Source organism: Parambassis ranga, unplaced genomic scaffold (genome assembly GCF_900634625.1).
Source record: "Parambassis ranga unplaced genomic scaffold, fParRan2.1 scaffold_31_arrow_ctg1, whole genome shotgun sequence".
NCBI classification, from domain to species: Eukaryota; Metazoa; Chordata; class Actinopteri; family Ambassidae; genus Parambassis; species Parambassis ranga.
This window is the reverse complement of record NW_021144801.1, coordinates 1,298,292-1,326,085: the sequence shown is the minus strand read 5'-3', so window position 1 is coordinate 1,326,085 and position 27,794 is coordinate 1,298,292. Positions and strand designations below refer to the sequence as shown.

Below are 27,794 nucleotides of genomic sequence, written 5' to 3'. Positions count from 1 at the left end.
GTGCTGTGTCATGATAGGACCAACAAGGCAAAGTTTAAATGTTGCTGTGTCAGACATTTACAATAAGTTGAAATACATACATGACTTTAACAGCTTGCAGCGTGCAGTTTGGTACTAAGTGCATATGTGGCTAGGATTAGTTTGAAGTACATGTATTGCATTAAGGATGCTGCTGGAGTGCAATAGCATTGACTTAAACCCAGTCTGCACTCTCATGTATGTGCTCATCAGCCTTGTCATTTGGCTTCAGACAGTCCATGATGCACTGGGGCAGGAACATACTGAGACTGAAAAGTAAACAAACAAAGGTTTCTGGTCATTTTAAATGCTGCTGTGTGTGCTCTGTGTTCCAGATAATAATAACAAAAAGATAATATAATATATATATATATATATACACACTCAACAAAAATATAAACGCAACACTTTTGTTTTTGCTCCCATGTTTCATGAGATGGACTTGAAGATCTAAACTTCATTCCAGATACACAATATTACCATTCCTCTCAAACATTGTTCACAAATCTGTCTAAATGTGTGATAGTGAGCACTTCTGCTTTGCTGAGATAATCCATCCCACCTCACAGGTGTGCCACATCAAGATGCTGATCTGACATCATGATTAGTGCACAGGTGTACCTCAAACTGCCCACAATAAAAGGCCACCCTGAAATGTGCAGTTTTGTCTCACAGCAAAATGCCACAGATGCCACAAGCATTGAGGGAGCGTGCAATTGGCATGCTGACAGCAGGAATGTCAACCAGATCTGTTGCTCGTGCATTGAATGTTCATTTCTCCACCATAAGCCGTCTCCAAAGGCGTTTCAGAGAATATGGCAGTACATCCAACCGGCCTCACAACCGCAGACCACGAGTAACCACACCAGCCCAGGACCTCCACATCCAGCAGGTTCACCTCCGAGATCGTCTGAGACCAGCCACTCAGACAGCTGCTGAAACAATTGGTTTGCATAACCAAACAATTTCTGCACAAACTGTCAGAAACCGTCTCAGGGAAGCCCAACTGCATGCTCGTCGTCCTCATCGGGGTCTTAACCTGACTCCAGATCGTCGCCGTAACAGACTTGAGTGGGCAAATGCTCACATTCGATGGCGTCTAGCACGTTGGAGAGGTGTTCTCTTCACGGATGAATCTCGGTTTACATTGTTCAGGGCAGATGGCAGACAGCGTGTGTGGCATCGTGTGGGTGAGCGTTTTGCTGATGTCAATGTTGTGGATCGAGTGGCCCGTGGTGGTGGGGTCATGGTATGGGCAGGCATCTGTTATGGACGAAGAACACAGGTGCATTTTATTGATGGCATTTTGAATGCACAGAGATACCGTGATGAGATCCTGAGGCCCATTGTTGTGCCATACATCCATGAACATCACCTCATGTTTCAGCAAGATAATGCACGGCCCCATGTTGCAAGGATCTGTACACAATTCTTGGAAGCTGAAAATGTCCCAGTTCTTGCATGGCCAGCATACTCACCGGACATGTCACCCATTGAACATGTTTGGGATGTGCTTGACCAGCGTATACGACAGCGTGCACCACTTCCCACTAATATCCAACAACTTCGCACAGCCATTGAAGAGGAGTGGACCAACATTCCACAGGCCACAATAGACAATCTGATAAACTCTATGCGAAGAAGATGTGTTGCACTGCATGAGGCAAATGGTGGTCACACCAGATACTGACTGGTTCTGAGTCCCCAGACCGCCAATAAAGCAGAAACAAAATGCACATTTCAGGGTGGCCTTTTATTGTGGGCAGTTTGAGGTACACCTGTGCACTAATCATGATGTCAGATCAGCATCTTGATGTGGCACACCTGTGAGGTGGGATGGATTATCTCAGCAAAGCAGAAGTGCTCACTATCACACATTTAGACAGATTTGTGAACACTGTTTGAGAGGAATGGTAATATTGTGTATCTGGAATGAAGTTTAGATCTTCAAGTCCATCTCATGAAACATGGGAGCAAAAACAAAAGTGTTGCATTTATATTTTTGTTGAGTGTATAATATATATGCAGTGCAGGATCAGGTGGAGCTAAATACTTCATTCAGAACACTGGCCAGGGGTTCTGCCTCTGCAATCAACACAGCTCCACCCTGATGGAACCCTGCAACCAGAGTGGAACAAACACAACAAGCACTAGGCCCTGTGGCCGTCACAATCATGTATATATCTTTCCTAACGTATCCTTTGCTGTCTGTAAATGTCTCCACACATAAAGACTTTGGTAGTTGGCTCCTATAGATCGACATTCAGTACATTTAATTTGAAGAGACAACAGTTTCTACAGGACCTGCCAAGAAAATTTTATTTGACAAACACACTAGACCATGTGGCCTAATGGATAAGGCGTCTGACTTCGGATCAGAAGATTGAGGGTTCGAGTCCCTTCGTGGTTGAGGTTTTATACAGGTATGAAACTTCTTCACCAACCTGTATCTGTGGTTTATCTGCAACTCACTTCCACTGCTACACTACTATGCCAGTTTGGAGTCGCCCTCAGAACCTGAGACCATCCTCCTCTTTCTCTTTTCTTTGGCACAGTCACCTGGGAGATTGAGGCTCTGATCCAGGTAACGGTCCTGATAACTGTCTGTCTTGATGGGTTCCCTCAGTGTGCAGGGTGATGGATGGGAGTCATATTCCCATTATTGCTCCTGAGGATATCCATGCTGACTATTTTTTATTTATTCAACATCTGTCCATGATTGTGTCTGCTTTGCAGGTGTTTTGAGTTCATCATCTGATCACAGTGTGACATCATTAGTTTATAATATTGAACTTTTCCACAAAAGACATTATGTGCCAATGTGCCAATGTGAATTGGCACATTGGCACATTTATATACACTATTATTTATTTAATAGTTGTGATTGAGATATATATTTTGTTTTCTTCAACACGTTTCTAATACAGCTACAGTATCTCTTCTCTCACCTTCCTCACCTCTCTTCCTCTGCCTCAGTGTCTCCTCTCTTTCTAAAGCTGAGCTCCAGCTGACAGACTTTTCATTCTGTCTGTTACAGTTTTAGCTGTATGCAGACATCATCCTGGCAGACAATGGTCCACTGTAGCAGGATAATAACAATACTTTTTAAATGGGCGTTCGTCATGTAACCATGTTCTATAACTCCTTAAACCAGCTGACTGCTGTCAGTCAGAGTGACTCAGCCTTCATGGATGAACCACACAGGTCAGAGAACACTGTCCTCAGACCTGCTGTTCAGTCTGTTATAAAGCTACGAGCACGTCACGCCCCCTCCCTGAACATGACCGGCTCGTTATCATCACTCATTCAGGTCAACAGCAAAATTAGCAAAACCCGCATAGTAGCAACAAATCCTGCTCCTCCGCTGCATGTTCACCTGAACTGTGGGTTCTGCTGTTCAGCAGCGAAACGTCTTTAAACCCTGTCTGTCTGTCTGTTTGTGTGAGGCTGCAGTGAGAGGGCTGTATGAGTTCTGCACACACGTTTCAAATTAAGATTAAGACTTTTCAATACTTTAAGGGCCTTCATTTTCCCACTATTGATTCATCAACTTTTAATACTTTTTAAGACCCCGCGGACACCCTGACCTCAAATGTCACTTTGTATAACAACTTCGTGCAGTGAAACTGAAAGTGTAATGTATTTTATTGTGTCAGCCTGAAACCATTCAACCATGTAGTGTGGTCCAAAGAGACTACACTAGTGTGCATGTGCATGGAGATCCAAATCCCAAACAATCCATGAACCAATAACACACACCGCAATTCATTTTTTTCACCACTAGATTTCCTACTCGAGCACTGTGTCAGAGAGTGATAAGAGAAGATAAGATAAGATAAAACAGTGGAGACTGCGACCTGAACGCAGCGCCTTGGACCGCTCGGCCATCCTGACATGAAAAGCGTGCTGTCCACAACAAGTTTGGAAAAGCTCAAGGATGAACACTTAATAAACAATCTGAAATCTTCACTGACACTGAAGTGGACAGACTGAGAGTGTGTCTGTCTATGCTATCTCAACAAGTCTTGAGCCAGAGATGAGATTTTTCATCTGGTCACCACATGATGAATCATTCTGACTATTGTAGTACCTTGAGATCTGCCTTTCCCAGGTGTTTTGTCCTTAAGGTGAAGCAGTCTCTGCCTCAGGGTGAAACTGGGTTTGAAATGTGCTGGGACGTTTTATCCTTTGCCTCCTCATTGCACACCAGTTGCTCTCGGTCCAGCAATTTTAAAATGACAGTTTTTGGAAGTGTCAGATGGACTGTGTCCTCAGACATGGAGGAGCATAAAGTGATCTTGGAGATGAAAAGAACCGTTGTTGGCAGGATTCGAACCTGTGCGGGGAAACCCCAACGGATTTCAAGTCCATTGCCTTAACCACTCGGCCACAACAACTAGGAAAAGGTAACAATGAAGAGTCTGATGACCCAGGTTGGTTCTGTCCATGAGTGCATGGTCTTGTCCAGGTTGTCCTGTCCAGTTTGGTGTTGGTGCTCCTTTACTTGTTTCCATTTCATTCGAAGGTAAATCTGCGCCGCCCAGAGTCTGACAGACAGCTATCACAGAAAGTTAAGTCAAAGTCAAAATTCCAGAATGAAAAGCAGAAATCTAGAATAAGTGGCAGCATTCCAGTATAGACATCAGTATTCCAGAATGATAGGCAGAATTCCCTGCTCTCACTAATTTTAATTAATTTATTTGAATTAATTGCTGCTCTCAGTGACACTTCTATCAGCAGTATTACTACACAGCTGGCTGCATGGCAGTGAATGACATGCTGATTACAAACACAAGTCCACTGTGATGGTTCACTTAGACAGGCACTGAAATGTTCTTCTTTGTGGAGCCTCTTCCAAACCATGATCTGACAACTACTAAACATCCAAGACATGAACAATAATAATCAACCTTTCATTCATGTTAGGCTGAAAACACATCAGAAGAGTCTTCATCACTTTGTGAGATCAGTGAGGAAGAGTATGTTCCTCAAACAGAAAGTGAGACTTCAGTAGATGTCAGACAGCACAAGAGAAGCAGAAAGACTGATGTGAAGCATCAAGGTATCATGCTGAAGGTTAGTTCATACTTTTAGACCTTCCTCACTTTGTGAGGCCTCAAACAGTCTTTATGCTGCTAAATATTGTATTAGACAAATGGAAAAGAATCATTGTTGTGCTAATATCACCGATGGATTGCATCACTCTTTACTTCCTGTTTGTAGCACTGCCACATTTATACCAAAAGCCAGGTGGTCAGGTGACTCATCTGTTAGCTGACACTCCCACCGAGCCTCAAAACGGCTCTTCAGAAACAAACGGGTGACGTCACGGAAGCTCTGTCCATAGTTTTTAGTGTCAATGATGACACCCCATCCAAATTCTGAGAAGTTATCTGGGCAAGAGACACATCTGAAAACGTGTGTCGTTGTTGGCAGGATTTGAACTTGAACTTGATTTGAACTGAATTTGTAGACCCCAATGGATTTCAGGTAACATGAACCAATTAATCATAACATTCTGATCACTGACAGGTGGGCACTGATGATCTTGTTACCATGGTTGTCATGGTTTCAGCCAGGTATTTTATTTTGTAGTTCATTTTCTGTTTGTATTAGTTTTAGTTTTACTAGTCACTTCCTGTTTTATTTTGGAAACTTGATCTCCCCCTTGTGTTTCAGTTCTGTTTACTTCCCCTTCCTCATGTGTGCTCCCTTCCCCCTCCTGTGATTACTTGCTCCACCCTAATGTGCTTCACCTGTGTCCAATTGTCTTCCCGCCCTCCTGTGTATAAAGCCTGTGTGTTTCCTGCCCCTTGTTGCCAGTTCGTTTTGTGAGTTATCCTGCGACACAGCCATCCAAGTAGCCTTCTGCTCTTGTGATTTCCCCAGTGAGTTTTCGAGTAAGTTTTGGATTTTCCTGTGTATCACCTGTTTTGATCGGACTACTGTTTTTGCCTTGCCCTTTGTGTTACCTCTGCCTCGCGGACTGAACTTCTGTGTACCGAACCTAGCCTGCAATAAAACACTGAGTTTGCTTTCACCGGCTAAGTCTGCATTTGTGTCCTCCCTCTAACAACCCCCTGACAAAAGCTGTGTCCCAATTCAGGGTCTGCATCCTTCGGAGTGCGCATTTTAAGGCCGCTTACGTCACAAAGCTGCGCGAAGGCTGTCCCAATTCGCCAAAAGTCGAAGGGTCCTTCAAATGCGTCCTCCAAATGCGTCCTCCTTTTGCCTGAATTTGGAGGACGCATCGCTACCATCCTTCGTGGCCTTAAATATCCCACAATGCTTTGCGGGCCTACTTTTTGTCCAATAGTACAACGACGGACCAAGCGAGCGGCAGCGGCAGGAGTGCCGAATTCACATTTAAATGTAAGTAAAGAGCAGTAGTTCGAGAGTTTTAAAATGCTAGTAGTGACAGTGGCATTAAAAAAATGAGTTTCATATTTACAAACATGACGTCCTGTTGATACGAGGCGCTGTAAACTAAACGCTTTGATTGAATGTTGTTTCTTGTTGTTTACTGTAGTATAGTATAAAGTATAGTTCACGTGAGGAGCAATATTATCGTTATTATATCAAACGGTCATTCTGCCTGTTGGCATTTTGTTGTAGGAGGAGCAGAGAGAAACAGAAGAAAACCTGACAATTGATAACGGAGGAGATGAGGCTGGAGAGAGAGGGAGGGAGAGGGAGAGGGAGAGCAGAGAAAGAACGGACAGACCTCAGCTCATACAGAGGATGGTGGACAGCAGTGATTTTATGTTCTGTTATTTAAATGTTACTTATTAAATTGTATATTAAATCGTTCTTGTCTCTGTGTTCTTAAACTCTTCTCACCTTGTTACATCATGTGTTTCATTACCTATTTATAATTGAAGTAAACTTTTGAACAACTTCTCAGTGACCACAGTAAATCATTTATTGTTCTGTTATGTACAATATTTACAAAGACACAGAACATTTCTAACTATTTACCAGTGGGCATTATGAAAATGTGCAGTTTATTATTTATAAAAATCAGCAGAAAATACTATTCACAAAGAACATATATATAAATGTTTAGCTGAGCAGGAGTCCTTGGTGCTGCTGGACTGGATGATGCCACGGTGAAGACCTTGGAGTCCTCTGGCTGTGAGTGGGACATCATCTGGGGGAGGGGGGTGCCTGTCTCCTCTGTCCACCACATCGTCCATCAGGGTTTGCAGAGCTGACGATCAGCGGCTGCCATGTTACTAAAGATGTTTTTAAAAAGGGCAAAAATAAAAATAATAACTTCAACAGAGCGGCTTCCAACGCAGCTTAAAATATGAAAAGCTATAAAATATGTATCCTCACCCTCCAAAGGTGATGATGGTCAGTACACCTCCTCCAGGACAGACAGCTGGTCCTGCAGGGAGCCCCACTCTCCTCCACCCAGCAGTAATTCTCTGGTGCAGTGACAGACCTGATGCTTAATGACACATTAAAGCAGTGGTTTAATACAGACCCTGTATCAAGTCTTACGATTGAATAAAATATAAATTACATTTAATCATATTTGTCTATCTACTGGTTATATATCTAGCGTTTGCTCAGTAACCGGTATATTAATTATGATCAATAATATGGTTAAACAGCAGCTTACCGTCACCTCCCCACTGCGCTCTCCCAGCCTGAAGAAAATGAGCCGTCACCGGTTTTGCTGCCGCTGGAGCCGCCTCTCCTCTTCCTCCAACAACAAATAAATATATTAAAAAATTCCAAATGTCTAAATCCACACTGTTGTCCTGCTTGTTGTGTGTCCGTGTTGTGTCGCTGTCGCTGCTTTTGTTTTTCCCGGGGCAAAATTTATGACGTCGCGCCACAATCAGGAAGTGATTTGAAGGCCAGACCATCCCATTTACCAACGGTGGAAGATCCTCCGGAGGATCCTCAGGAGGACGCGGCCTCCTGAGACCGCGTAGGCTGCGTCCTCCGAAGGATGCAGACCCTGAATTGGGACACAGCTAATGTTAACTGTCAGTGGGTGGATATATGAGGCAGCAAGAGAACATTTGCGTGTGTGTGTGTGAAGGGGTGAATGTTTACTGGTGTATTAGCAACAACACGGACTACACAACAAGCAGGACAACAGTGTGAATTTAGAAACTTGCGGCACTCGCGGCAGCGCCACCCATTAGTCCTCTTGTGCCATCTCTGCTATCAGTTTATTTTATGCGTTTCTGTCTACATGGTGGTGTTTTTAAAATTCACTGCAGCTGTCTGCAGCGGCCTGATGCGCATACACACACGCAAACGTGTGCGCACACAAACACACATGCTGACACATGGGCGCACATACAGGTGAGCCCACTCCCAGCAGCAGAGTCTGTGTTGTTTTGCTCTCTGTTGCTCATGACATGCTGGGTTGACTATGCTCAGATAAGCTATGGTAATTGAACTAATTTGAACTTGAATTTGAAAGTCAAAATTCCGCAATGAAAGGCAGAAATCTAGAATAAGTGGCAGCATACCAGAATAGACATCAGTATTCCGGAAGGATAGGCAGAATTCCCGAATAACAGTCAGTATTCTGGAACAGAGGTCAGTATTCCGTAACAGAAGTCAGCAAGACAGCATTCTGGAATGAAAAGCATTCCAGAATAAAAGAAAGTATTCCCAAATGAAAGGCAGAAATCTAGAATGAGTGGCAGTATACCATAATAGACATCCACCCACTCCAGAATAATAGGCAGGATTCCGGAATGGTAGACAAAATTCCGGAATTAAACCCCTAACCCGACAGCGGCCTGGGATGTCATGGAAGTCAGCATTCCGACATGGAAGGCAACATTCCGGGACAAAAGTCAGCAAGACAGCATTCTGGAATGAAAAGCATTCCAGATTGAAAGAAATCATTCCAGATTGAAAGGCAGAAATCTAGAACGAGCGGCAGCATACCAGAATAGACATCCATCCATGCCAGAATGGTAGACAGGATTCCAGAATGGTAGACAAAATTCCGGACTTAAATCCCTAACCTGACAGCAGCCTGTGACGTCATCCAATCAGAGCCAGAGACTGAACCTCCTTTAGGGCAACAGTGGCAAAAAAAAACAGGAAGAACCCCTGTAGGTTTGGTGTAATGTCTCATCATATCAGATGAACTCATCCAATTGGCTTCTGTGGTCTGGGTTAGAATCTCAGTCAGTCAATGTCTCAAATGATTACTTATTTCCCCTCCAGAGGATAAATTATTTAAATGATTACTTATTTCCCCTCCAGAGGAAATAAACAGAACTGTCAGGAGTGGGATTTGAACCCACGCCTCTAGTGGAGACTGCGACATGAATGCCAGCTGGCGAAGGATCGTCCGTACAATGTTGGAAAATGTTGGACACAAGAGCCAATCACAAGCCTTCAATTGCTGGAGGTGCACCCAATCAGCTAGCGCAGCGGTCCCCAACCTTTTTTGCACCACGGACCGGTATCATGTAAAACAATATTTTTACGGACCGGCACAGAAAAAAATATATAAAATAAAAACAAAGTGCATACAATGACAACTTACTCTTATGCTTAATTAGTGGGAGCCTTTGAGCTTTCTCAGCAATGAGGCGGTCCCATCTGGGGATAATGGGAGACAATGACACCCGAAGCGTGTTTCTTATGTCCAGTCCACTCCGTCATTTTGTTTTGGCCGTCATTTATTGCTTCTGTCCTTCTTGTTCACGTTTTCTTCTTTCAAAAAACTCCATGGCTTGTCTTTTAATGCAGGGTGCTTGGTCTTAAGTGCCAAAGCAGTTTTGAAGGCTTCGCCACATGTCACTCAGAGCGGACTTGTGTGAGAATCACCTGTTGCAATAAATCCGTATTTTAAATAGGACTCCTGATATAGTCTTTTAAATGCAGGTTTCTTTTTCTTTGAAGGGGTAGGCTCCTCTTCTTCTGTCCCCTCGTTAGGTCTTTCCCCTTTCCGAAGAAGCTCTCCAAAGACGTTTGTTTTTTATTTATTTTTGCTGCTTTTAGGCTTAATTTTGGGGCCGTATCCCGTGACCGAGACCAGCGTCTGCAGGTGCTTAAAGGCACAGGCGGATGAATCTGATCGATTTATAAATGAAACAGCTTTCAGACTCAGATAATGAATAATATATTTTTTTGCTCAGTCGTTCTGTGCGGCCCGGTACCAAATGACCCACGGACCGGTACCGGTCCCCGGCCCGGTGGTTGGGGACCACTGAGCTAGCGGATTTCTTCCCCACTGTCCAACATTTCCAACATTTGACCAATCACAGCGGACAAATGTTGGAGCAGAGAATCAGTATGGCGCATACCGGTCGTCATTCATTCTGCACTAGCTAGCGAGAAAAACAGTCGGTACGGTAATTAAACACTTGCTACAGTGCCGTGTGACACTAGTTTAAGTTTGTGTGTGATGTAAACTCTTGTACTGTGTTGACGTTTTTATAGATTGATAGATTTGTTGAGTTACGGTCGTTACACAAAGTGGATTTTGCTTTTGCCACTCGGTGCTTACTAATGTTATTTAAGGTGCAGTGTTTAAACACCAAACCTGAGAATCAAAGTATTTCCACCCACGTTTAAGCACTACCACATAAGTATTTTTTTTTATTTAGATTTTATGGTGTATTGCCATATAGAAATGTCTTCCTGTAAATAAACATTGTCCCTTAATGCCTATTACCTATAGAGAAAGGCCGCTCAAGGCGACGGCATTCTTTGTAATATTTTATTTTATATTGTTGTGAGGACAGCGGGGGTCGGGTGATCTATTTTGCCAGCTGACATGCTGTGGGTGAAAGGAGACGAAGGACTGTCATCAGGGGAGGAGAGACGCCAAGGACAGCGGTGGCAGACAGGTGAAGGAAAACGGGAAACTGGGGAGAGTAAGAGGGACCCGTGACGCGAAAAAAAAAGTACGGACAATAACCATTTTTTTATGGACAAGGATCGCCCAGGGAGAGAGAGGATCCCGCGTGGGGTTCACCAGGAGGAGTTTTTTGTTTGTTCGTCTGTTTGCCCGTTACTTTTTGATCGGGACTGAAGGGACATTTATTTGTAAATATGGGTCGGATTACAGCGTTATTTGGGATGTAAGAAAATATGATTTTGAGTTAATAAACCGGAAACAGTCTCATTTCATGTGTCTGTGGTCTGTATTATGCAACAAAGGTAAATAGAGTACAACATGGGAGAGTCCCTGCTTAATAGTAACACTCCGTTTACTGTAGGCAGACTGTTAAAAAGTTTATCCATATGTCCATTTGTAAAAATGATGCCAAAAATGTAGCAGATGCAGATCAACACTAGCATTCCTGTGGTCGCCGGTTCGAATCCAAGCTGTGGTCCAAAGTAAAATCCTAAAAGTGTCAATTTGAGTTTCTGCATCCTGAAATACGTACATAAATTAGATATGTTTCCACAACTTTCCTTTCTTTTTTCATTTTTCCCTTTTCCCCTCTTTTTCCTCTTCTTTTCTTCTCCCCCCTTCTCCCCCCTTCTTCCCCATCTTAGACGGACGAATGTTCCCCAGCTTGAACGCAGCGCCTTGGACCGCTCGGCCATCCTGACACTGATGTGGACAGACTGAGAGTGTGTCTGTCTATGCTATCTCAACAAGTCTCAAGTCTTGAGCCAGAGATGAGATTTTTCATCTGGTCACCACATGATGAATCATTCTGACTATTGTAGTACCTTGAGATCTGCCTTTCCCAGGTGTTTTGTCCTTAAGGTGAAGCAGTCTCTGCCTCAGGGTGAAACTGGGTTTGAAATGTGCTGGGACGTTTTATCCTTTGCCTCCTCACTGCACACCAGTTGCTCTCGGTCCAGCGTTTTTAAAATGATAGTTTTTGGAAGTGTCAGATGGACTGTGCCAGGGTTTGGTCCTCAGACAGTCAATATAAATGGCAGCACTCTGACTGGTCAAGATGAATTTTTTCATAGAGCTCGTTGTTAACACATCAGACTTGTTAAGTGTAAACGATGGAGGGGCATAAAGTGATCTTGGAGATGAAAAGAACCGTTGTTGGCAGGATTCGAACCTGCGCGGGGAAACCCCAATGGATTTCTAGTCCATCGCCTTAACCACTCGGCCACAACAACCGGCAAAAGGTAACGATGAAGAGTCTGACGACCCAGGTTGGTTCTGTCCATGAGTGCATGGTCTTGTCCAGTTTGGTGTTGGTGCTCCTTTACTTGTTTTCCATTTCATTCGCAGGATTGATTGTTCACACCTGTGATCAGTCATCAGCCAATCCTGCTGCAGCTTCCATCTAGTATATGTGTCCAATGGAAGCTGAGCAACATGTCAGCTACACACATAGAAACACTACACATAGTTTGTCATATAAATAACATGGATTGAATCATGTTGTACAGTCAATGGAAACAAAAAGCACTGAGAGTGGTGCTGGTAGTGCAGCAGTGGATGGAGGCTGAAGTGCTGCCACCTAGTGTCAATATTTGGTATTAACTCTGACTACATATTCCACCTTTAACTCTCTGCCATATATACTGTGCCATGTGTGAAGTGATAATAAAATGTGAATGTGAATTTATTGTAAAGAACTTTACTTATTATCCCTGTTACAAGCAGTGTGTGTTGACCTATTACATACATATTTTATAGCTTTTCATATTTTAAGCTGTTTGGAAGCCGCTCTGTTGAAGTTACTCCCTCTCTCCCTCTCTCTCTCTCTCTCTCCCTCTCTCTCTTTCTCCTCTCCCTCCCTCTCCAGCCTCATCTCCTCCGTTATCAATTGTCAGGTTTCTTCTGTTTCCCTCTGCTCCTCCTACAACAAAATGACAACAGGCAGAATGACCGTTTGATATAATAACCATAATATTGCTCCTCACGTGAACTATACTTTATACTATACTACAGTAAACAACAAGAAACAACATTCAATCAAAGCGTTTAGTTTACAGCGCCTCGTGTCAACAGGACGTCATGTTTGTAAATATAAAACTCATTTTTTTATTGCCGCTGTCACTACTAGCATTTTAAAAATCCCTCGAATTACTGCCCTTTACTTACATTTAAATGTGAATTCGGCACTCCTGCCGGTGCCGGTGCCGCTGCCGCTCGCTTGGTCCGTCATTGTACTATTGGACAAAAAGTAGATCCTCCAAATTCAGGCAAAAGGAGGACGCATTTGGAGGACGCATTTGAAGGACCCAGCCTTTGCGCAGCGTTGTGACGTACGTGGCCTTAAAATGTGTCCCTTAATTGGGACACAGCTTATGAAACCTGTAGTAATATACAAATGGTCCACCAGAGGGAGCCAGCGTGAGTATATATATATAGTGTCCACCAGAGGGAGCTACATATTAATTCTATGAGAAGGGCCTACTATGAAACCTGTAGTAATATACAAATGGTCCACCAGATGGAGCCAGCGTGAGTACCGTATTTTCGCGACCATCAGATTTATAAGGCGCAGTGTCTGTTACAGGGTCTATTTCTGTCCTCAGCACATACACAAGGCACATCGTATTATAAGGCGCATGCTACGCTAAAACATACCAGTACGTAAATAAAAAGGTAACAGGAGCAAAACAGTGAGTTAAGTTGAACTTTATTGTTGTGAAGGAACAACTTTGTATATAGTTTGATTACTCGCTGCATATAGCGCTGTAGCTCGCAATAATCACATAATACAGATGCAGCGGTTTGTTACTCACACGTTATTCTGCATAACAATTTGAAATGTGTATGTACAATTTTCTGTTTCACATGCCGCGCCTGTGTGTTTTTCTTGTTGTGCTCTGAGCTGCAGTGACGTACGCTCGGACCCTCACATCTCAGCTTTTAGACAGAGAGTTACGCTGTGCTGACTCATTTGCATACGGACGCTGACAGAGCCGTTGCTTGACACTATAGGGGCCCTAGGCAAGAAGGTAACACTGGGGCCCTACGGGCTACTAGATTCTATAGAAATGCTGCCCCAAACACAAAGACATGTACAGTGATGATTATACACTCAACAAAAATATAAACGCAACACTTTTGTTTTTGCTCCCATGTTTCATGAGATGGACTTGAAGATCTAAACTTCATTCCAGATACACAATATTACCATTCCTCTCAAACATTGTTCACAAATCTGTCTAAATGTGTGATAGTGAGCACTTCTGCTTTGCTGAGATAATCCATCCCACCTCACAGGTGTGCCACATCAAGATGCTGATCTGACATCATGATTAGTGCACAGGTGTACCTTAAACTGCCCACAATAAAAGGCCACCCTGAAATGTGCATTTTGTTTCTGCTTTATTGGCGGTCTGGGGACTCAGAACCAGTCAGTATCTGGTGTGACCACCATTTGCCTCATGCAGTGCAACACATCTTCTTCGCATAGAGTTTATCAGATTGTCTATTGTGGCCTGTGGAATGTTGGTCCACTCCTCTTCAATGGCTGTGCGAAGTTGCTGGATATTAGTGGGAACTGGTGCACGCTGTCGTATACGCCGGTCAAGCACATCCCAAACATGTTCAATGGGTGACATGTCCAGTGAGTATGCTGGCCATGCAAGAACTGGGACATTTTCAGCTTCCAAGAATTGTGTACAGATCCTTGCAACATGGGGCCGTGCATTATCTTGCTGAAACATGAGGTGATGTTCATGGATGTATGGCACAACAATGGGCCTCAGGATCTCATCACGGTATCTCTGTGCATTCAAAATGCCATCAATAAAATGCACCTGTGTTCTTCGTCCATAACAGATGCCTGCCCATACCATGACCCCACCACCACCATGGGCCACTCGATCCACAACATTGACATCAGCAAAGCGCTCACCCACACGACGCCACACACGCTGTCTGCCATCTGCCCTGAACAATGTAAACCGAGATTCATCCGTGAAGAGAACACCTCTCCAACGTGCTAGACGCCATCGAATGTGAGCATTTGCCCACGATCTGGAGTCAGGTTAAGACCCCGATGAGGACGACGAGCATGCAGTTGAGCTTCCCTGAGACGGTTTCTGACAGTTTGTGCAGAAATTGTTTGGTTATGCAAACCAATTGTTTCAGCAGCTGTCTGAGTGGCTGGTCTCAGACGATCTCGGAGGTGAACCTGCTGGATGTGGAGGTCCCGGTTCTGGTGTGGTTACTCGTGGTCTGCGGTTGTGAGGCCGGTTGGATGTACTGCCATATTCTCTGAAACGCCTTTGGAGACGGCTTATGGTGGAGAAATGAACATTCAATGCACGAGCAACAGATCTGGTTGACATTCCTGCTGTCAGCATGCCAATTGCACGCTCCCTCAATGCTTGTGGCATCTGTGGCATTTTGCTGTGAGACAAAACTGCACATTTCAGGGTGGCCTTTTATTGTGGGCAGTTTGAGGTACACCTGTGCACTAATCATGATGTCAGATCAGCATCTTGATGTGGCACACCTGTGAGGTGGGATGGATTATCTCAGCAAAGCAGAAGTGCTCACTATCACACATTTAGACAGATTTGTGAACAATGTTTGAGAGGAATGGTAATATTGTGTATCTGGAATGAAGTTTAGATCTTCAAGTCCATCTCATGAAACATGGGAGCAAAAACAAAAGTGTTGCGTTTATATTTTTGTTGAGTGTATAAGCAACCTTTTATTTAAATAATGTGGAACACACATATGAAAATATTATCTTAAGGAAACATAAAAAACACAATCAAAATACATCATAGAAATATGTACTCTCTGAAGACTGTCCACAGTGGTGGAAAGTAACTAAGTATTTGTACTTTGTTACTGTACTTAGGTAATTTTTCATGTATTTTTTATGTATCCCCAAGTTAAAAAAAACAATCCTTGAGTCCCGTTGCCTTGTTTTAAACTCTTGGAAATTGAAAGTAAGTACTTAAGACTTTGGTTAAGTAGGATCATTGATGTAGCACATCTACTTTTACTTGAGTATATATTTTGCTGGGTAATTGTACTTTCACTGAAGTACTAAACATCAGTACTTCCTCCACCACTGACAACACAAGATATGATGACTAGTATTGTTATTATTAAGTTTGTCCACAGTGCAGGATCATCAGTGAGACCTGGACACCTTGGAACCTTCCTCTGTTACCAGGTCAGGTGCTGGAGGAGCAGAGGAAGGAGTGGAGGCTCTCAGGTGTTGGACTGCTGCTGGGACGTCCTCTGGAGTTTCCTCACAGGGCTCCACATGACCTGTGTGGTATAAGACCATAATGATCAGCCTGATAATTAACACTGTAAATAATCCAGATTATACCTTCATCTGTGGAGGCTGTGGCATCTTCATGAGGAGACACAGACAGGTGTTTAAGCACAGCACCTGATGAAAAACATTTAAAAAAGCCATAAAATAACACAACTATATGACAATAATTCACTAGCTTGTCATTTACAGAGAAACACCTGAGCATTAATAAACACTAAATAGACTAAATACATACATTAGTTTTTCCTGCTGTGGTTTAGAGCTCATTAACTCTTAACAGTAAGTTGTAACAGCAGCACTTAGCTTAATGCTAAACAAGCTAAAGTAGCATTAGCATAGCAGCTACACACTGTTGCTGCATGAGCTAACAAGCTACTTTACAGCTTCATTCACGTTTTTATACGTTTAAGTTTTATATCATGTCATTATATTGACGTTTGTAACTCATTTAGCAGACGTTTGTACGCAGAGCGACTCACAGTGAACATTCAGGCTGCAGTATGAAGGAGGCTGTAGTGACAGTAGTAACAGTGGTGCAGTAAGATGAGGCTGAGCTGTGTCACAGACTCTTCCCTCTCTTGTTTTGTCCTCTGCTCCTTTCCTTGCAGCCTGCAGAGTGTGTGCTTCCTCCTTTATTTTGAACAGCCGCTCCGCTTCTGACTTTATGTGGAGGAGGATTGATTTTGGAATGAGGAAGCTGCAGCCTGCAATTCCACCACTAGATGTCAGCATTGCACAGCATTGGTGGTTCAGTTCAGATTGAGAGAATGCAAAGAGTGTGCAAAGCTGTCATCAAAGCAAAAGAGGGGAAAGGCAGATCTCAAGGTACTACAATAGTCAGAATGATTCATCATGTGGTGACCAGATGAAAAATCTCATCTCTGGCTCAAGACTTGTTGAGATAGCATAGACAGACACACTCTGAGTCTGTCCACATCAGTGTCAGTGAAGATTTCAGATTGTTTATTAAGTATTCATCCTTGAGATTTTCCAAACTTGTTGTGGACAGCACGCTTTTCATGTCAGGATGGCCGAGCGGTCCAAGGCGCTGCGTTCAGGTCGCAGTCTCCACTGGAGGCGTGGGTTCAAATCCCACTCCTGACAGTTCTGTTTATTTCCTCTGGAGGGGAAATAAGTAATCATTTAAGACATTGACTGACTTAGATTCTAACCCAGACCACAGAAGCCAATTGGATGATTTCATCTGATATGATGAGACATTACACCAAACCTACAGGGGTTCTTCCTGTTTTTTCTTGCCACTGTTGCCCCTAAGGAGGTTCAGTCTCTGGCTCTGATTGGATGACGTCACAGGCTGCTGTCAGGTTAGGGATTTAAGTCCGGAATTTTGTCTACCATTCTGGAATCCTGTCTACCATTCTGGCATGGATGGATGTCTATTCTGGTATGCTGCCGCTCGTTCTAGATTTCTGCCTTTCAATCTGGAATGCTTTTCATTCCAGAATGCTGTCTTGCTGACTTTTGTCCCGGAATGTTGCCTTCCATGTCGGAATGCTGACTTCCATGACGTCACAGGCCACTGTCGGGTTAGGGGTTTAACTCCGGAATTTTGTCTACCATTCCTTAATCCTGCCTATTATTCTGGAGTGGGTGGATGTCTATTATGGTATGCTGCCACTCATTCTAGATTTCTGCCTTTCATTTGGGAATACTTTCTTTTATTCTGGAATGCTTTTCATTCCAGAATGCTGTCTTGCTGACTTCTGTTACGGAATACTGACCTCTGTTCCAGAATACTGACTGTTATTCGGGAATTCTGCCTATCCTTCCGGAATACTGATGTCTATTCTGGTATGCTGCCACTTATTCTAGATTTCTGCCTTTCATTGCGGAATTTTGACTTTCATTCCGGAATGCTGTCTTTCATTCTGCAAATGTGCTCTTCATTCTGTTATGCCGATGTTTGTCCCGGAATGTTGCCTTCCATTCTGGAATGGTAACTTCCATTCCAGAATACTGGACCTCATCTCAGGGCATCACAATAGTCAGAATGATTCATTATGTGGTGACCATGAATGCAGATGAAAACTCTCATCTCTGGCTCAAGACTTGTTGAGATAGCACAGAGACACTCTCAGTCTGTCCACATCAGTGTCAGTGAAGATTTCAGATTGTTTAAATAGAGAAGCAAGAAAACAAGTCAGCCTTATCTTTCACAAAAACACATGACAATAACATGTGAGAAAGAGAGTTTTATGTTCAGTGCTCCCCCTGCTTGTTGGGACAATTGTAGAGCACCTTCCTAATAAAGTAAACAGCGTAGAATGGACAGTGAAGGCTTGTAGTCTCAAACGACCATGTGATCGTGAACACAGCCGGCTTGGAAGCAATTCAACTTGTGCCATGTTGGCACGTGAGTACTTGCTCAGCTGTCGGCAACTTTCTGTGATAGCTGTCTGTCAAACGGAGACTCTGGTCGGCGCAGATTTACCTGCGAATGAAATGGAAAACAAGTAAAGGAGCACCAACACCAAACTGGACAGGACAAACTGGACAAGACCATGCACTCATGGACAGAACCAACCTGGGTCGTCAGACTCTTCATCGTTACCTTTTGCCGGTTGTTGTGGCCGAGTGGTTAAGGCGAAGGACTAGAAATCCATTGGGGTTTCCCCGCGCAGGTTCGAATCCTGCCAACAACGGTTCTTTTCATCTCCAAGATCACTTTATGCCCCTCCATCGTTTACACTTAACAAGTCTGATGTGTTAACAACGAGCTCTATGAAAAAGGTCATCTTGACCAGTCAGAGTGCTGCCATTTATATTGACTGTCTGAGGACCAAACCCTGGCACAGTCCATCTGACACTTCCAAACACTATCATTTTAAAAACGCTGGACCGAGAGCAACTGGTGTGCAGTGAGGAGGCAAAGGATAAAACGTCCCAGCACATTTCAAACCCAGTTTCACCCTGAGGCAGAGACTGCTTCACCTTAAGGACAAAACACCTGGGAAAGGCAGATCTCAAGGTACTACAATAGTCAGAATGATTCATCATGTGGTGACCAGATGAAAAATCTCATCTCTGGCTCAAGACTTGTTGAGATAGCATAGACAGACACACTCTGAGTCTGTCCACATCAGTGTCAGTGAAGATTTCAGATTGTTTATTAAGTATTCATCCTTGAGATTTTCCAAACTTGTTGTGGACAGCACACTTTTCATGTCAGGATGGCCGAGCGGTCCAAGGCGCTGCGTTCAAGCTGGGGAACATTCATCCGTCTAAGATGGGGAAGAAGGGGGAAGAAGGGGGGAGAAGAAAAGAAGAGGAAAAAGAGGGGAAAAAGGGAAAAATGAAAGAAGAAAGGAACGCTGTGGAAACATATCTAATTTATGTACGTATTTCAGGATGCAGAAACTCAAATTGACACTTTTAGGATTTTACTTTGGACGACAGCTTGGATTCGAACCGGTGACCACAGGAATGCTAGTTTTGATCCGCCATTTTTGGCATCATTTTTACTTGTGAATAAATCATTCTGAATTAATATGTTTGTACATTTGTGGTTTTGTTTTCCTAAAACTGAAAAACTCCCAAATATGGGAAGTCATTATCACTTTTATAATTTTTATAAGTGTGTTGTTTAAAATCATTAATAAACACCCACTAACTCATTAAAATACATCATAAACAGAATAAAGATTGTAAATAAATAAAGGAGACTTCAATAATTACACACAAAATATTTATTTAGGATGTTTTTTCCTCATTTCCTCCAACCATTGCTCTTTAGGAAGAGATTCTGTTTGTGGGCAGTATACTCGGCCTCGGTACTGGCTGTGTCCAGTGTCAGCAGTGCGAAAATTGCCACACATTTTACATGTATTTGCCTGCACTGTTCTCCGATATGGCCTCTTCATAACAGATCCAGCTTCCCCTGAGGGGGTCTGCACCCCCTGCACTGGAAGGACTGCTTGCATTATCACTGGTCCTGCTGGTCCTGCTGGTAGGAGGATCTGAGGAAGAGGGGGCGTCAGAAGGGGCCCTGGTGCTGAAACAGTGGCAAACAGCCTCCGTACCGGCCCCTTTGGCATGATGGCACGCTGTCTAGTGGCTGCCTGACCTGCTGTACTCTGTGGAAGCTGGTAGTGATGCTCCTGCTGTGGACGTGTGGGTTCAGCAGGCTGTTCTCTTGCTGCCTGAAGTGGCTCTGCAGACTCACTGAGGGCTGGGGGCAGTGCAGTGCCCTGGAGGAGCACAGAAAGCTCCTGTTTCTTCTGCCTATTATTATGCCACTGGATCAGGGTGGTTTGGTTCACTTCTACCAGCTGTATTTCTGTTGCCTGCATTACCCTGTGGTTACCAACTACCAGCTGGCGAATCGTATGATAGTCCCTCAGAATTAGGGACCACCTTGAAACAGTCGCCTTGCCTTTTCTCACTGGACTCGGGTAGAGATTACAAAGTCTTATGAAAATGTTCTCCACTAATCTGCAGCAGTCCGGCCACTGTGCAGGTGCACTACTTGCACCTAACATACAACGGGTGGTGCTCTCCACACCAGGAGTCTTTGAAGGTTTTTTCGGTGTTCGGAATCGCCCACTCAAAAGTCTCTCCTGATGCCGTGCAGTATAAACTACCCGTTGCTTGTCACTTTCGTTCAGACTGCCCCACAGTGCTGTAATTGTGTCTGCCTGTTGGTTGCTGAGACACAGGGAGGTCTGATCCTGAAGAGCCACCAAGTACTCCGCAAGTCTGTCCACATGCTGGTAGCCAGGGACATTTTGGTCATCGACAGCCTAAGTGAATGAAGAAAAGTTTAGAAAATGAAAATGTGTAGGATCTTAACTGAGCTTCATTGATACAGGCTGTGCATTCAGGTGTTTTTACACGTGGACAAAAACGACACATACCATATTTTCAGCTTCAGCTTCAACTCTAGCTTCAGAGGATGAAGTTGAAGCCTGAGGGGATGCACTAGATGCCACTACAGAGCCTATACTTGGAACCAGACTGGATGCACATGAAGTTGCTGAAGCTGTGCCAGGAGCCATGGTAGAAGAGGTGGTGTGGGACTGGGATACCGGGACAGAGAAGGAGGAACCAGGAGCTGAAGACCCTCGGGCCAAGTCCAGTACTGTGGGGTCAACTATGAGGTCTGAGAAACCCTCATCTTCCTCCATGCTGTCCTCCATCTCATGTTCTTCCACCAGCTGAGCAGTCTCCTCTGAATCAGGGTTCATATCCTGCAGTGCCTGACCAGTCTGCCTGAACAGATACTGTACCCCTATCAGCTCTCCTGAAAAGTAGCGATTAATTAAAATTACATAGGCAGGAGAGATTATAAAATGTACATATATAAAGAAGGATCCATGTATTCACAATTGCTCACCAGTGTTTTTTGAGGGTGGACAAAACTCCGGCACCACCTTCCTGTGAAACAGCTTCTCATAGTTTTTGTTTACACAGTGGAGCAGTTCGCCTGAGTAGCTGCATAAAGGAGATGGTTTGGAAGACAGTGCAGCACGTTCGCGGTCCTGGTTCCATCTATGCAGTCCCTCCAGCAGGTATATCTGAAAATTGAGGCTGTTGGTGCTGGTTCCTAGAAGACATAGCAGTGTATATCAGATTATCAGAATCAGAAATACTTTATTAATCCCAGGGGACATCGCTTAAATGGCAATTGGATGGGATCATTTTGGCAAATACAACACATGAACCTAGAGGTCAGACAGACACAAACCTGGTATGAAGCGGTTTAGGTGTAGATGAAAGGATTCCAAAGATGTGGAACCTCTGGCACACCTGTATGTGGGTAGCTGCACACCTCCCTTTTTGAGCTCCCCTGTTTTGGTGTATAGAGCAACACCTGGTGGATCCTGGATGCACTTGACATGTTTTTCCTGGACACGCCAAATGTGATCCATTCTCTCCTTATCAAACAGGGGAACTCCAAGTGAATCGTTTCCACTGGTCCCCATCAGATTGTGCAGTAGTTGCTCCAGTAGCTGTGTGGTAGTTGCCTCACCACGGGTCTTCCTGCGGCAGTGAAGGGCTAGCTCCTCTCTAGACAGATGTTTATCGATGTCAGATGATGGCAGACCCTGGGACAAGAGCTGCTGTTTTTTTGCTTCACGCAACAGAGCTAAATCTGCTGCATCCCACTCAAATATGCAGGCTGACAGGCGTGACATAAAGATTGGGTACAGCTGATGAGCGTCTGTTGTACATCCCACGGCGAGTCGGCGCATGAAGTGCCAGATATCTAGTCTCACAGTAAGGTCGCGCCATCCACTGAATCTGGCCTTCAACTTGGACTCCCCTGCCTCAACACAGCACCCACAGTCCACATATAAAACAACAGGGGGATCCACACTAGCTTGTTGGTATCTCTTTACCAGGTCTGCTGCCATCCTGTCCAGCCCAGCTCCCTCCTGAGCAGTCAGCACACTGATAAGAATTTGACCATACTCATTTCCCACAGAGGTAAGCCACAGTGCTGTCCCCTTGGCTGTTCCAGCCAGCTTCTTGGTGATCTGAAGTGCACAAAATTTATTAGCATTATTAACAAATACTGAAACTGAAGTTGGTAAATAGTAGGTAATGAAAAGAAACTTTAAATGTTAAACCTTTTTGGTTGAATCCATCTTTAGAATGGAGCCAAAGGTTGATGTTAACCTGGCGTTGATGTCATCCACCCTTGTTAAGATGTCCTGGCTGTAAACGGACAGAAGCCACTTACAGCTTGGCACCACAGCAGGCTCTGGAGGCTCAGGAAACCTGACTGGTAATATTGCAGGACGCTGTAGGAAGTCCACACACTCTGTGGTGTACCTAGCTACACGATGCAACCACTCCTCTGTATGGTTTTCCCTCAGTTGCTTTAAAATGCATGTTGGGCTGTTACCCAGGCCTCTCTCCCGCAGAAGCCGGATCACGCGAATGTCACATGCGAACCTTGGACATAGAAATACATATGTTTTACATAATGCTTTATATCATTCTATTTGAGGAGAGAAAGAGTTACTTACTTCTGTGTGAGGATAACACGAAATTCAGATCTGTGAGCCAAGTCTAGTTGTGCTAGGACAGTCTGACTCCAGGACACATGTGTGGATCTACATTTTGTGCAGGTTAGCGTCTCTGTCACCATGTTGTAGATCCTGTCCACATCCAGGACCCGCCTTGCCCTCTTATGCAGCCCTGCTCCTGTGAGTTGGTGCTGCCCACAAGCTGGATTGGGACAAACCACCTTCACTTTCCACAGTCTGTAGGGCATCCAAAGGAGAAGTGGGTGAGCAAAGAAGCGGTCTGGATGGGGCGCCTGGTGGTACAGATGACTCGGCTCTGGTGGGAAGTACCAGAGCTTCAAGTTGTGCTGAAGCTCTAGTTTTCCTTTTGGGCCTATCCTGAATAGGGTCTTCAGAATCCACTTGTGGTCCTGAGGTGGCAGCCCCTCTGACCACAAACGAGGCAGTTGAGGTGCTGGAGTCTCTGTCCTTGACTCAGCGGGCTGTGTAGTGTAATAACAAAACAATTCACAAACATATCTTATATGGACCACAGAGACATCGGATACTCAACATTTTATAAATGAAAATAAAAAATAACTTACTGATACAGTGGCACATGCTGCTCCAGGACTGAGGACAGGCACTGAAGATGGAACATCTGTCTGCAGTTCTGGGAGCTATAGAAACATAGCATGATACTTTATGATTTACAAAACACTCACACCTTGAGTTATTTCATTCAGAATACTGTTGTGCATTTTTCAGTGTGTGATTATATTATAAATTATATGGGAAGAAATGCACATGCAGTTTTCAAAATGTGATCAGTACTCACTGAGGCAGTACTGCTGGCTGGGGAAGGGGAAGCTTCTTTAGAGGGGTCACTAACCTCAGTCTGTAAAGTAAGAAGTCTCAGTAACTTGCATTAACAAATTAAATTAAACAGCTGCTGCTTCATCTCTACTTATCTGGGTTACTTTTCTGGCAGCACTAAGGTTTGGCTTTGCAGCAGCAACATGAGCACCACCAAACCTTGGCTTGGAAAACTGAAAGACAGGAAAGCCATGTCATGTCAGTGTACTGACAAACTATTATTCAGTGATCAAAATGACAATTGTTTACTGTAAACTTATGAGTCAGTATCTGTGTCAATCAACTGTGTAGTGCTATGTATTTGAGCTTATTCAAGCAACCACTAATCCTACAGTGCCTTTGGTAGCAATAATGCCATAATGACAACTTTAGTCAATAAATGTGTTGTTTTGTTGGCTCTGTTTGTGACGTATGCTTCAGTGACGGTTGGATAGTATGGTCTCCATACCATTGACAAAGTCAGTGGTGGCCGCTGCTTGATGACCCCCACTCTTTGCACTTCCTGCCCCACAGATGTTTGAGCAGATGTGGTCTGCTGCTCCACAGTGCCTTGGACAGCACCCACTGCTGTGGACTGTTGCCCTGCAGGCTCCTGTGCAGTGCCTGCTGCAGTTTGCTGCATGACAGGAGAAACATCATTAATAGTCTATACTGTTATTCACACACTCAAGCTGCAGCTTTTTCAGTTTACCGTCTGAGGATGAAATCCACATACACAGCTCCTCAACTGGCCAAACAAGGACATCTGTCCATGAACGTGCATGGGACATTTTTCAATCTAAAAATGACAGTACAAATCTGATATAAATTATGTCATGATTGTATTTTGTACGAATCCATAAAAAACAACCATTTTGAGGGTAGATGATGCATAGTCATAGTGCATAGATACTCGTACCCTGTGATACAGCTCATACCACTTCTTCTGCCTGGGAGCTGGCCTGTTTCCTTGATCTGCAGGCCAGCTCCCAGTGCTGGCAAACTTCCTCAGGCGGGACATCCACTCTGAGTCTGACATCGCTTTGTGCGATTTGGATGACATTGCTAAGGATGATAAATGTACATTAACATTTATAAATGCATAAAAACAAAGACTAATATTATAGTGTGTGAACAGATATTGTGCTACTGTAATGATAAAAATATCATCAAGCAACTTGACCAAGATGTATACTAGTGACGTGTTATAGAAAATGTTACAATGTATTTGATATCTCGCTATGTTTCTCTGGTAATTATTTTAACATGTATCAACACTAAATTACATAATCAGCACAATAGTCTTGCTCCCAATAAAACAGAAGGGAAAGTTCAACATCACAAAGGCAGTGTGGTGTTTTCATACAACAGATATCATTGATTGATTGATATTTTATTAAGTTAGCTCAACATTTGACGTAAATTAAAACTCTGTTTACGTAAAAGAAAACTGTGTTTAGATAAGCAAATAAATTAGTGACATTCTCCCTGTTCATACGGTAAAAAAAGGGGAAAATGTGGCCTCGGTGCATGAATGTGGTCTCTAAAGGGACGGCACTGTCTCCCTACTGCAGGATCAATGTCACTCAAGCAGCCGGGGTAAAGGCAAAAAGCAGCTTTTACTCCTCTCTAGTAGCGCCTAATACTGCAGCGGTTTACATCTGAAAGCGGTGTTCATAGATATTCTCCGTATTTCTATTGAATCTGGGATAAACGTCGGTGGAGTCGGGAGTACAAGCAAGAGGGAGTACAAAGTGTTCTGCCCAAACAGGGACTTGAACCCTGGACCCTCAGATTAAAAGTCTGATGCTTCCAATTCGTCACTAGTACACTTCATGTAGTGCAGTGAGTCCTGATTGACTTGCAATTAGTCCATAATACAAGGGGGATTAGCTCAAATGGTAGAGCGCTTGCTTAGCATGCGAGAGGTAGCGGGATCAATGCCCGCATCCTCCAGCCTGCATTTTAGGAGGGAGGGTGTAGCTGGATGGATGAGGATGGATGGATAATGTAGCAGCACCCAGCAGATCAAGTCCCAGAGTGTGGCCCAAAGTTTTCCTGTTTGTCATCCAACAGAAACTGGCTGGTGCAGACAGCAACTCCACCAAGTGTCCCTGTTCAGTACCAGGTACCATTGCTCACTAATTCCTCTGTGCTGTGTTATGCTCATGAAAGTAGCCCCTTTGACCCCAGTATGAGGTCTGTAGTTAGCATACGAATGTGCGAGTACAGACTCAACTGATGGATGAATGCAGAGCTCAGGGAGCATGTCACATGAAGAGCTGAGTGCACTGAAGTGGAAGGCTCCTCATGTGCACACAACTGTCAATAAAACACTTTCACTGGCACCAATGCAAGAATGACTGGACACATTTAAAGTTGTTTTCTTTTAAAAAATGACCACAAACACATTTTTACATTGGCTGCTATAATCTGTTGTTTTAAGTGGGCCTGGTTCTCTGTTTTATTTTCAAACTTCTTGTCTTCTGATCTTTGGTTTCTGTCCTTTCTTGTGTCACACTCCAGTTACTTCGGTTTCTGGTGGTCCTGCATGATTCTATCTTTTGTGTGTTAACCATCTGAGTTATACTTCCTGTTTCATTTTGGTGGTGGTCTTTGCTGCCGTCTCGGGGGTTGTTTCCTGTCTTTTTCTTCTTCTTCTTGATTAGCTGCCCGCTCTCATTGGTTCCACCTAGACCAAGGAATAGGCTATTATTGGGTATATTGTGCAAAACAAATTATTATTAAAAGCAGGTTAAAGATATTTGATCTGACACACACGCACGCACACGCACACACACACACACACACACACAGCTTCTCCCTAGACATTGTTGTAACCCACACTGCCGCTCCTTGCTGGTCATTGTGTGACGCTGCAGCCTTAAGCAATTTACCTCTGGGATTATTAAAGTATCTAAAATAATTTTAAAAAAATGAACCTCCACCAGAAAACACCAAGTGTCACCTCAGCCTCATCAATAATGCAGCTCTCTGCTCTTTATGGAGGCATACGGCTCTTTGGGCCTGTTGAAAGCCACGGCTTGTCACTCTGAGTTGTTTGAGTAAGTGCTTAAAGAGCTCTCACTAGTGTGACAGTAAACACAACTTGTCACACATTCAGGTGCTTCAGTGTGGAAATGATAAGAAAAGAGAAGCCTGTGACTAAACTGCTGATTTACTTTGCAGAGCTGTTCAGTTCATGCTGACAGCGATGAGAAAATCAGTCATATCAGCTCATCAAATGAGGACGTGTAGCAGCTCCTGCACTGCTTTCAGCACACAAAACTGACTGCAAAGTGATGGAAATGGCCCTTTAGACACAAATAACACAATAATATGTAAATAAATAGACAGGAAGCAAGAGACGGAAACACAACAAAGAATAGTAAATGACAAAGCAAATGGACTCCACAGCAGACTGACTCAGGACTAATGATAGTGATCTCAGCACATTTGATGTGTGTGTTTATCTGGTTTTAGGGGTCAGTGTGTGTTCATCCACATGCGGTCGCCTGTGTGTATTGATGTAAATGTGTGTGTCCTGTCAGCCATGATCATGCTGAGACAGAATAATGCTGGAAAAAGCTCCCAGCTGTTAGACCCGAAGGTAAAGCTGCATGCTGTTGTGGTTTCTCTGAGTGTAGGATCACCACAAGACTTCTGCTGTTTTATGTTGTGTGTGTTGATCACGATCAGTGATCAATTCAGAAGTTAAAAGAAAAAGGCGTGGTGGCCTTCAAAGATCTGTAGGAGGTTCCTTTTAAAGAAAGAC

At 43.9% G+C, this 27,794-nt stretch overlaps 5 non-coding genes across 5 annotated transcripts; 3 read left to right on the top strand and 2 right to left on the bottom strand.

The window, feature by feature from the left end:
- The first annotated feature begins 2,355 nt into the window (after nucleotides 1-2,355).
- On the top strand, nucleotides 2,356-2,428 carry trnar-ucg (transfer RNA arginine (anticodon UCG)). Its single transcript has one exon. It is a non-coding gene; the product is annotated as a tRNA-Arg (tRNA).
- Nucleotides 2,429-4,333: 1,905 nt separating this feature from the next.
- Nucleotides 4,334-4,415, bottom strand: trnas-uga (transfer RNA serine (anticodon UGA)). The gene has a single exon. It is a non-coding gene; the product is annotated as a tRNA-Ser (tRNA).
- Nucleotides 4,416-12,020: 7,605 nt separating this feature from the next.
- On the bottom strand, nucleotides 12,021-12,102 carry trnas-aga (transfer RNA serine (anticodon AGA)). Its single transcript has one exon. It is a non-coding gene; the product is annotated as a tRNA-Ser (tRNA).
- A 5,112-nt stretch (nucleotides 12,103-17,214) lies between these two features.
- trnal-cag (transfer RNA leucine (anticodon CAG)) lies at nucleotides 17,215-17,297 on the top strand. Its single transcript has one exon. It is a non-coding gene; the product is annotated as a tRNA-Leu (tRNA).
- Nucleotides 17,298-18,774: 1,477 nt separating this feature from the next.
- On the top strand, nucleotides 18,775-18,856 carry trnas-aga (transfer RNA serine (anticodon AGA)). The gene has a single exon. It is a non-coding gene; the product is annotated as a tRNA-Ser (tRNA).
- Nucleotides 18,857-27,794: the final 8,938 nt, after the last annotated feature.